This window comes from Eleutherodactylus coqui, chromosome 2, assembly GCF_035609145.1.
Source record: "Eleutherodactylus coqui strain aEleCoq1 chromosome 2, aEleCoq1.hap1, whole genome shotgun sequence".
NCBI classification, from domain to species: Eukaryota; Metazoa; Chordata; class Amphibia; order Anura; family Eleutherodactylidae; genus Eleutherodactylus; species Eleutherodactylus coqui.
The window spans coordinates 182,213,664-182,225,768 of NC_089838.1; the positions used below are offsets into that span (position 1 = coordinate 182,213,664).

The 12,105-nt window shown below is 41.6% G+C and overlaps 1 protein-coding gene across 1 annotated transcript in view; it reads right to left on the reverse strand.

Annotated features, from left to right (window-relative positions):
• The window catches only part of SEMA3D (semaphorin 3D), a 173,890-nt gene extending 169,100 nt beyond the window's left edge, over nt 1–4,790 (reverse strand). Inside the window, exon 1 of the mRNA XM_066592015.1 lies at nt 4,344–4,790. The gene's annotated coding sequence lies outside the window, so the exon portion shown is untranslated. The remainder of the gene's footprint in view (nt 1–4,343) is intronic.
• Nucleotides 4,791–12,105: the final 7,315 nt, after the last annotated feature.

Genomic DNA, 12,105 nt, shown 5'->3' on the forward strand with positions numbered 1-12,105 from the left:
CTAAGGTCTAATGCACTTCAGATGTTATTTCTTTGCATTGTTCAACTGTCCAATCATGACGCTCCTTGCACCATTGTAGACAGCGCAAAGAATCTTTTTTGAGAGAACTTGTCAGACATTTGCAGAATGAATGGAGGGAAATACCAGCTGAAGTTTATCAGACATTAGTAGAAAGTATGCATCAGAGAGTATCCAATGTCATCAGTGCCAAAGGAGGCCTCACTAAGTATTAACATGTGTAAATAAATACTACTTTGATTCTTCCTCCGAGGTCCAATTACTCTTAGTAGGTTGCACTACAGTATGTATAGGGCTTGGTGAAATATATCTCTTTCTTTGTCATGAAAATGCCAAACCTTGCTACCTTAAGGGAAGTCTGTCAACTATTTTGTGCCCCAATAAACCAAACCTATGTCCAGGGATTAGACATGAGCGAACGTACTCGTTAAGAGCAATTTCCCAATCGAGCATCGCTATTTTCGAGTACCTGAGTACTCGGATGAAAAGATTTGGGGGGCGCCGGGGGTGAGCAGGGGGTTGCAGAGGGGAGTGGGGGGGGGGAGAGAGACAGCTTCCCCCTGTTCCCCACTGCTACCCCCCGCTCCACCACGCCGCCCCCCGAATCTTTGAATCTTTTCACCCGAGTAGCCAGGTACTCGAAAATCACGATGCTCGATTGCGAAATCACCCTTACCGAGTACGTTCGCTCATCTCTACCAGGGATGTATACTTACCTTCGATGCTGTACTCTGTGCTGTGCACTGTCAGATCTGCCACTGAATGTATCCAGTAGACTACTTAGTGCATACATAGAATCAGGGAACTAGGAGGTAATTATAATATTCACAGCCCCAAACTCAGCGTGTCGTCTTTTAAGAGCCCAAAAATTTCATGGGGCTCATAGGAACTGACTGATTCCCTTTAAGGCCCTCATATACATTAGTGTTTAGTTGTCTGAACCCATTGATAACACAGGAGAAAAGAAGGATCAGAGACAATGAATTTCAATGCTCAGTCCTTTTGTTCCCTGGGAGATAAGCCGCTATCAGAGTTGCCTGGCTGTAGCTTACCTCCCTAAACGCACACATGCTCAACTGAGCTAGACATTCATGAGTTTGGGGGGAAGTGTTGTCAGCTGACAGTTCTTAAAGGTATATGTGCACCTTTATTTAAACTCTCCCGCATATTGATACATGGCATGCTGCTGAGATGGACACTGACTGCAATTATCCAATGCGTCAATAATCCAAGGAAGAAACTGCACAATCCTAAGTAGTAAAGACAATTCCCATCTCATGTCTTCTACCTTTTCACTTTTCTATTCACATAGAATTATGCTCAGAGCCGCCATTGTAGATCATGCAGTTTACAATCTAATTGACACTGACACAGGATAAATAATTCTTTCAGGTAGTTTTTTGTTTCCACTAAATCTTTCTGTTCCAATTCCAACAACAGTTTTGAATACAGCAGTTATATGAAACTAATGACTTCAAAGAATCATTTACCATTAGTCCAAGCTATTAACTTTAGTGTAAATGCATAATAATAGCCCTGATTACACATACATCAATACTGCAAATTGGCTGCAAATAGCATAAAAGCGAAACATGCTATTTTAAAGGCATCAGATACATGATACCTTTGGACTAGCTGGATGAAAAGAATGATGAAAAGTCCAAAGATACCTTTGAACTAGCCAATGAAAAGAAGCCATGCACATGACACTGGACACTTGAGCTTTGATTTATCCCAACAAGCGTTTCCTATGCTTGTCTTTATATTACCTGTGCTAGAGTAAGATGCACCCCATTTTTTATTAGACACACACCTCTTAACCAACTTGGAACATCTTTTTTACACCAGCGCAAATCTATGCCAGCACATAGCTTAGAGTCATGCCATAATTTATATTGGTTCCTTGCATAAATTATGGTAAATATGCAGGCCTTGGAAGGCCATTTCCCCTTTAGTGTATACACACCAACTATTTGATAAATGGTGCACGTGATATAAAAGGTTGATAAAATTGACTAAAATTTGCACACTATTTTTGATGCCACTTTTCTGACGCGTGCTTTAGCAAATTCAAGATCTTAGTATATACTATATACCATGAGTAGACCAATAACAACAGTGGCATACTGTAGATGACATTACAAACAGCCTAATACTGCGGGTGGCCAATGGAAGCTCTTGGTATGTTGAGCCAACAGACGATTCTCTCCATACACATGAATGCTTGATTTGGCCATAATGTGCCAGCAATTTCAACCAAATAATATTAATAAAACAGTTGAATGTATAATACAGTTTATTATGAAAAACGTGAAAGGAGCAGAAAACAAAAAGCTAATATAAGTAAACAGTTTATTGCTAAATTGGAAACCACTGAACAATTGTTGTTTGTTAAGACCTCAGTGAGCGCTGCATGAAGAAGATAAGGGATTATTAAGGCAGGGGTCATAAACGGATCTATTCAAAGGAGTCCAGTGAAAATAGCTTCCATAGTAGTTGGGAAAGGAGAAAGTTATTTCATCTATGGATTTTTTAAAATAAACTATTTTAATTAGTATTATAGCACAGTCAAATGCTGGCTGGCAGGCAGGTGGGAACCGTTTTGTCACTGAGAACTTAACAAGAGGGTTTAAACAAAACATCACTCACATTTTTGAGAAGAGAATCAGCTCTGTTATACTTCAAATTAAAGGACTGGTTGAAGTCAGCTATATGACCAGGATCTTCTTCTCATTACAGCAGGGATAAATCATTGTGTTGTGCTCTGGTCTAATTACTTTGGATAAGCAACAGAGATGTATCTGGAGTATGAATGGGGCTTAGAAGTTTTGGGTAGCTTAGTAGGAAGTTAAAACAGAGGTCACATGTCTTATTAAAGACATGTAATATGCAAGTGATACAGAACCACACTGATCATTAAACAACTGCTAACATTAGGGATCATAATAATGCATAATGACAAGTAAGCTATTGATTTCCCGGGAAATATGCGGAGTTCCTTTAAAAATAGTATAAAGTATGAGTCACATTTCTACATGCTGCTCTGTTATCCTCAAACAGAAAAAAGAGGAGTTGATACAACACAGAAACTGGAGAATCCCACCACTAAAAGAGCAATATCCTGTTTGGACAACATCTGACTTCCAGTATATATTAGGTCAGAAAAAAGCAACACTATTCCACAGTAATTGCCCCCGACTTTAAAAGGGAGTCATGAAAAAACACTAACTGAAGTCAATGGACTGCAGGGCAACGCCTGTCATTATGTAATATGTTAGTGCTCTGAGATGTATTGGTCAAGATATATATATATATATATATATATATATATATGGCACAGTTTAGCCAGCATGACAATATGATCCAACAGTCAGGACTTGGCATGCTTGTTACATTGCACTATATAACTTAGGAGGCTAATACACTAGACAAGCTGAAAACAAGCTCAGTCACAAGCCATTATTAGGGATTTTATAAAGTATGCTTCCCGCGTATTTCATTAAAAAATCCACTTTGGCAAAGATACAGTATATAGAATTGTAATGTCTGTGCCTCAATCTGTAACATGTAGACTTCCCTACAAATGTTGGCAGACTTTCACCAACTTGGAAATGACTGCCAATGTTTAAGAAAAAGCAAGCTGAATATTTTTAAGACTCAGTAATTCTTTTAAAAACTCTGCTAAGGAATTCAAGCACATGTTGTACTTGTATACTACTAAAATGGGCTTACCATGAATTATTTGATAATGTCACAATCAAAGATGCTATAATTAAATGGCAAACAGGCTGAACTTAATGATAGGCATTTATATTATATAGTATGTGCAGGTCAGTTATGAAACTGGATTGGGCAATGCAAAGTACTAGTACAGTAACCTAAACCTTTCCCTGTGTTCACATCAGATCACATTATCAAGTGGGAGAGGTAGATAGATAGATAGATAGATAGATAGATAGATAGATAGATAGATAGATAGATAGATAGATAGATAGATAGATAGGAGATAGATAGATACGAGATAGATAGATAGATAGATAGATAGATAGATAGATAGATAGATAGATAGATAGATAGATGAACATTGTAGAATAGTTTAATTTTGCCCAATAGTTCTGATACCACCTTGTGCAATCTGTTTTTAGTTGAGTACATGCAGTATGTATAGCTCATATGAAACAAAGTATACAGGCTTCTCACTTATTGAGACAGGTGTCTCCAGCATAGCATGTCCCATAATTAAAACTATTACACATTGTTACACTTTACAATCAGTTCCTGCTGTGCTGTCTATACAGTGAATTGACATTCAGAAGGCACTTTACCTGTTATCCTCCCGGTAGATACAGAAGTGAGACCCCTGTAGACGGGTCTAGGGGCAGGAGGCAGTGCACCTCTGCTTTGTATTAGCTGTCACGCCTTGTAGATCCACTGCCAGGATGAAGGCTCCAGCGCTGGTCTAGTGCTGCTGTGGCTGTCCTCCTGTGCTGGGCACTGCCATAGCCTGGGCTGGAGCTCCTCCACTCATTCATCCAGCAGCAGTGTGAGTGGATGGAGGCGGCGCAGCCCGTTAACACTCTCCTCCGAGTCACTTGCTGGGCTGGCAGCTCGCACACATACACGGAGACCACAGGGCTACACGTGGAACACTACACTGACTCATTGTTCAACCTCTCCAACGTCAGTGACATAATAGCCTCGGCACTCGCACGGCTGGCCAAGAGTTAATACTTAACCCTTCCGGAGACAGTCAGTAAGGTGCAGCTCGCTGAGGGGCTGGGTGTCTCAGTGGAGGAAGAAGAGCAGCTCCGACCCCTGTCCTCGTGTAATAAATGACTTATTCAGTGTCAGTGGCGTAAATGACTAGATAGGACAACCACTTTCTCAAGGCAAAATATACTCAAAGAAGTTGTCACTCTTCTTCCCCTTCAGCAGGGGGCGACAGTGAGAAGGAAAAAATTGAGTTTTCAGAAATATAGAAAACTGAAGGCAGAAGAAGGCCACATGGTCCATAGGATAGATACAGGCTTATCCCAGGCAGCTTGAATTCATTTAATTTTGATTTTCCATTCCCTTCTTCTGGTAGTTAGTTCCAAGCATCTACCACTCTTTCAGTTAAGGCTGCCTGCAGATGGCCGGGTCGGATCCGGCAGCGAGAATTCTCGCTGCAGGACCCGACCCGAGCGCCTGCAGAGAGCAGCATGTACTCACCTGCGCCACGCAGCTCCGGATCTTTCATGTGCCGGCGGGTGAGTGACGTTTCTGTGCGGGACTCTGTGAGCCCCGCACAGAAATAGAACATGCCGCGGTTTGTTTGCCGCGCGAGATTTTGCGCGGCCAAACCGCGGCCGTCTGCTTAGGATTGTGTTTGTTAATGCAATCCTATGCAGGCTTCCAACCGCGAAAATCCAGCCGTGGAATTTCCGCCAGTCTGCATGCGGCCTAAAAAATATTTTCTGACATTATTTCTGTTCCCCCAATTAATCTCTAAAACTAAGCTTCCTAATAAAAACACTTCCCTCCTGAACCTTATTTATACCTGTAAGACTGGGCTTACACAGGTGGATTACAATTGCAGAATCGGCAATCGGCATACGCACAGATGATCTGTGGCAAAACACAGGCATTGAAAAGCATGTACTTTCACTTTTTCGCTCACACTCGCAGACACGAATTGCATATTCCGCGAGCGGAAGAAAAATTGCAGCACACTGTATTTTGACCTGGATACCACGCGGACAGCCTCCACTGAAATCAATGGAGGCCATCTGACCCACAGTCCATACGCAATTAACATTGCGTATGGGCTGTAGGTACCCACACCATCGCTAGGCGACGCCGCAGGAAACACGAAAAGAAAAAAACTGTACTGTGCATAACCAATGGTCAGCCGTCGCGATCATCTGCAATACAGGAAGATAAGGTACGCAGGACCGCCGGATGGCTCACAGCCTTAATCCGCTACAGCCTCCCGCATGCGTAAACCGTTCCGCCTGTGTGAGCCTGGCCTAACATATATACAGGTCTGTCTTTCTATTCTGCAGCAATATAAGGGTTCCTTCACTTGAGCATATGTGCAGTTGCGTGCGGTTCAGCACAATGCATTCGCGCTATGAACGAGTCTTTTTTGTATGCATATAGACATATTTTACTGTACTTTCTGCGCTCACAGGAGATGAATTTTTGTGCATGGAATGCAATAATGTCCAATTTAAATGCCTATTTAGGCTAATGAGTTCCACATGTGTTTTTTTCACAGAATTGCACAGCGTATTGCGCATTGGGTAATGCATTGCGTGCATGAAAATAGAGTATGTTCTATTTTTTGCACGCGTGGAAAATACGGATATGTATACAAACCCATCAAATCAATGGATTCTATTCTCTGCATATTGCAAATACGCCCGTGTGAAGGGGCTATAACAGTGAAATTTTGACTTGTTGGGTTCAGGTACACCAGGACAGAACTGTAAGATCCTTGGAGCCATACAAGCCTTGTGCACTAACATGCAGGCTCCAGTCAGGCTCGCTATGGATGGAGATGTTCTCCCCTGTAGTAATGCTACATATGAAGACCCATGAAGCATGCAACATTTATTTTTTACATATTCAGACAGAATACGCCAGCTAAAAATTCTGTATAACTCTGTATGAAATCAGTGGCATATGCAGTCACAGTAGAGGGTCATGCCCCTTTCATGACCCTTGTGTTGGCAGTCTGATATTAGTGGCCCAAAGCCAGTTAACTCTTTGAAAACACCAAACACCTATTTAAACTAGTAAAACATGTCTGTCTGCTCACTTTGATGCCAGTTTTTATGCCAGAATCACTTTGAGTCAGCCTAAACTCAACTATATTTTGGTGTTTTAGCAGTATGGGATCAGTGATCTAACGTAATTTAACCCTTCAAAGGAAACATGTCATCAGGTTCATGCCATCTGAACCATGGGTAGCATGAACTCAGGACAGGTATGCATAATGCCCCCAGTGTATGTTTTATTCTGAAATACTGTGGCAGTTCAGAATAAAATAATTTTGACTCGGAACTAGGTTCTGAGTAGAGATGAGCGAACGTACTCGGTAAGGGCGATTTCGCAATCGAGCACCGCGATTTTCGAGTACTTCACTACTCGGGTGAAAAGTACTCGGGTGCGCTGTGGGGCGGGGGGTTGCAGAGGGGAGTGGGGGGTAGCAGCGGGGAACAGGGGGGGGCCTTCTCTCTCTCCCTCTCCCCCCCACTCCCCGCTGCAACCCTCCGCTCACCCACAGCGCACCCGAGTACTTTTCACCCGAGTAGTGAAGTACTCGAAAATCGCGGTGCTCAATTGCGAAATCGCCCTTACCGAGTACATTCGCTCATCTCTAGTTCTGAGTCAAGGAAGCGCAGTGTGCCATTTCCCAGGTCCCCCTCTTCTTATCACTGTGGGGATTCATCACACTCCCATCCCCACTTCCCTCGCAGTGACGTCAAAGTAAATGGAGTATGTGCTTGATTCATTTCTATGGGGCTTATGGAAATACCCAAGCGCTGGCCGCTCAGCTATCTCTGCAGTCTCATTGAAAATAAATGATACAGGAGCACGCTTGCACCACCATCTTTCCATTCATTCTCCTCCTAACTGCAGGGGGCGCAGTAAGCCTAGAGTGACGGTAGGAGGACAGGGGAACCCTGTTCTTGAGATCAGTGGGGGTTTCAGCAGCGACACCCCCACCAATCAGCAAGTTATCCGCTATCGTTGGAACAACCTCTTTTAGGTATGTTCTTCTCCCTAATGAACCAGTTAAAAAAAGCAAAAATAAATGCCATATGTGTAAGAAACTGCTAAACCATTTCAACCCTAAATAGAATAAGAAACTAATTTAGCATCATTATTACAGCTCCTTAAAAAATTGAGTTATGATATGGCCATTTGCTTGACCCACAAACACATTTTACAAGGCTTGTTGTATTTGTTTCATCTTATTGTGTCTTTTATCTGGCTATTTGCACAAGTAGAGTGTAACCTACTGCTTCAGTAGCCAGCAAATGGTTAATACTATGTAGTATACATGTATTCTTCTATAGAATCACTAGGGAGACATTACATATGACTCTAGTGTTACCATAGGGATTGATTGACTGTAGTCTGTTTACTTCATTAGCAGCAGTGCTATCTCAGAGAAAATGTTGATATTTTAATACAACAGTAAAGCATACGAATAAGTGTGTGTAAATGTCAAATATTGTAAGTCGCGTTATATAGATCACTATAAAACAGTAAATTAGTGAAAGTCATAGAACCTCAATAGAGATTATTTATCCAGAATTAATAGGTTTGGGGGCTATCCCATGAAAGTTGTATGTGATATTCTTTTTAGAAAAAGGTTAACTTGATGACATGATTGCATCCGTCATATTCCCTCACTCTGTACATGTATTGGCTAATGTACAGTGTCCTTAGAGCATGAACAAATGTACCATACAGAGCAAAGCATCAAGGAAGATAAGGTCATGCATGTGAAATCACAAGGGCCAACTTTGGTGTCATTGTCTGCGGTGGTATAATTAGTACAAACAGTCCTAGAAAATGCCTTTAAATGGATTATTTGATTTAAAGAGGTTGAGGGCTTAAACAGATCGGCGGGCTTTTGTCCTGTTTTGTGGCCGTGAAAGTCACGGCCGCAAAACGCGCCAAACGAAGCCGTTGATTTCAACTGTTTCATTTTCACTATCAGGATTTTCGCTCTTTAATGCTATGTGTGAGAAAAGATATGCTTTGCTCTATCTTTTTTGCATGTAATTGTTCTACATGCGAGAAGATAGTGTAGGTCCTATCTTTCTGCTTTTTTTGTTGAAAGAAACTCTCACGCAATAGCATGGAGATTAAATGGTATAAAAATAACAGTTCATGCGCTAATACGCTCTGTAGAGGTGAGTGTATTAGCGCATGTGTCCACCTGTTTAAGCCTTAACCCACAAAAATCATCTATCACCTATTCACAGGATAAACGATTGATTGCTGTGACTCCGACTGCTTGGGGCCTTCAGGGATCACAAGACTAGCACACCCCTGCATGAAGTGAGTGACAGTGCACATGCTTGACTACTGCTCCATTCACTTCCGTGGGGCTGACGGAAAGAGCCGAATGCTGCACTCTCCTATCTCCATAGACAGTGAATGGAGTGATGATCAAGCCTGTCCACCATCACTCCAATTACTAAATGGACCCAATATGTATTGTTCTCCTGATGCCTGGACTCCCAGCCAACGGACCTCCAATCCTGTACATAGGTGATACATGACTTTTAGTGGCTTGCCCCTTTAGCGCATCTTTTTTTTTAGACGTCTTGTCTATGGACTGTGCCTGATATTGCAGTTCAGCCCTATTTATGTGAATTTCTTAAAAAAGAAAAAAAAAGAAAAGCTGAATTTTTTTATAGTCTCTAAAAAAAACCTTTATTTAGCAGCAATAAATGACAATTCTGCAAGCCAGGGTGCCCGGATGTAGCTGTGTTATGATAGTGTTACATTGGAGGAGTTTACTTCCAGACAGCAGGGAGAAATGACTGGAAATCTGTTCTAAGTACAAGACAATGTGATTGTAGCCTGATAATATCACTTTCCTCAGTGTAAAAGGCTTTTGTGGTGAAGTCTGACATTTTGCTTTAAGGCCAGCAGGAGTGCTGTGTGACCTTGCCAAGTCGCTCCATGTCTCAGTGCTGGTCCAAATTACACAGTAAGCTCCTGCGGACAGGGATTGTTATTCCTTTGCTCTTATGTCATAGCTGTATGCGAGCTGTGTGCAGATAACACACTGGTTTGATAATATATTTTCTAGTATATAATTTGTCTCTTGGTGCTTCATGTGGTAAGAGAAACACTTTGATTTATTGTGCAGTGTTTAGAGCAGAAACATTCTTTTGTATACCAGGCAGTTCCGCTTCTTTCTGGCTGAAATGGACTAAAGAATGCGAGGAGTTGCTCATCATAAAACGACTTGGTGCCATTCACTTCAGGCTCTGTTATCTTTGGAAGAAGCTTCACTGCACAGTATTAGTGCCCCAGCCAGCAAAATAAAATATACCTGTACTGTACAGCCCAAGCCCTTCTCAGTAGGAATCTCTCACCTGTTTGAAATTAAACTTTTATGTTTTTGTCCCTGTATTTTGCTACATTCTGCAACACCACAAAGTGATTTCATAATATGAAAAAAATAAATAAATATCGATGTGTAAACATTAGTTGCAAAAATGAATGTGCAGAAAAATAGGTTAGTTATTCCAAATCTACAAATATGGTGAAAGGCTTATTGTGAGATTGGGTTCAGGCACATCTGTATGACTCATAAATGGATATGAATAATGCAATAATATAATCTTTATATAGCATCAACATATTCCACATTACTTTACCAATCAGAGCGAATATAGGGAAAATAAAACACAACATACAGTATTAGAGCTCCATCAACGAGCGTATGTTAGCACGTTTTGGCACACAAAAAAGCCCACACGCAAAATGCGGAGAATAGGACCCATTGATTTCAACTGGTTTATTCTCATTTCTGTTATTGTGCTCAAGAGGTTCTCGCAAGCGCAAAAAAGTAGGACCTGCTCTATTTTGTTAGCATTTGCGCACCAAAAAGGCACATAGAGGTCTATGGGAGAGCACATATGTACGCACAGGTATGCGCAAAACACTGCAAATACCCCAGAGCAGCAGCACCTCATTTGGCTTAGAAGTTATTTAAATTAGGGCGGGGCGTGATTCCTCCACCCATGTGAACTAGCAGTACCTGCGGAAATACGCACAGTATTTGCGCAGGCACACGTGCAAAGTACACTTATTCTCTGTGTAAAATAGTTGCGCAGGAGCGAGTGTATTTTGGAATACGCTTGTCTGAAGGAGTTCTATAAGGAAATTGGAGTGACGCAAGAGGTATAAAACCTTGTTCCGTACACTTCAAAAATAAAATTAGGGTACTTTACAAATATACAAAAAAGCTGTATGAACCGATCACCAGCTGTATATGTGTATAAGCAGGTAAGCAGTGCCATAGGGTGTGTGGGTGATACAGTGGGAAGAAAAGGGTCATTTTTTTCAGGGGGAGTGTAGAAGCCAGGTAAGTGGAGAAGAGTTAAATTATGGAATATGGTAGGGCTCCTTGAAAAGATGTATTTTAAGGGTACACTTAAAACTGTGGGTGTTGGGAATTAACCTGATTGCCTGGGGTAGCGCATTCTAGAGAATTGATGCCGCTCTGGGGAAATTTTTCACAGTGGAGTGGGAGATTTGGATTAAAGTGGAACATAGTCTAATGCTATTAGCAGAGCAGAGAGCACGGCTAGGGTGGTAGACAGAGATCAGGTAGGAGATATAGGGGGTGCAGTACTATGGAGAGACTTATGGATGAAAGTGATGCGTTTGAATTGTATTCTATATTGGATGGACAACCAGCGCAGTGATTGGCACAGGGTGGAGGCACCAGTGTAGCAGCTGGATAAAGATGAGCCTGGTTTGCACGATAATTATGGTGTATGAATACATGCAGTGAAAGACTGATCAGTGATAAATCGCTGATCGGATCTTTTATGCAGACCTAAAAATCATCCTTAGGCTGCTGCTACATTGTTTTGTGTAAACAAGCTGTTGGTCATCTAAGAAAAACAGCTTGTTTACTGTGAATGGAGACGGGCGGATTGGAGCAATCCCTGTCCTGCTTGACTCTAGTCACTGAGCAATGATCTCTCCTGTATAAAAGCACAGGAGCGAACATTGGTGGGATGACTGTCAGACACTGAAGTGCTTGATAGTTGTCCTGTGTAAAAGGGGGCTTTAGCCTTACATTTCTTCTTTGTAGTTTATTTTATACTGTCTGCAATGAAAATCTGATCTCCATGCAATGACTTCCTGTGAGCTTGCATTGTTGAACTTGTGCTCATACAAAGTAGCCAGTCTGAACAAATAGAGCTGCAGTATAAAGCAGAAGGGAGACTGAAAGCAGAAGCTAGAGTTTGATCATATAGGAGATGGATTTTAAACCATCAAGCCATCCAATATAAAATTCAGTCAAACTACATTCACCAAAACAAGCACAATCTAAAT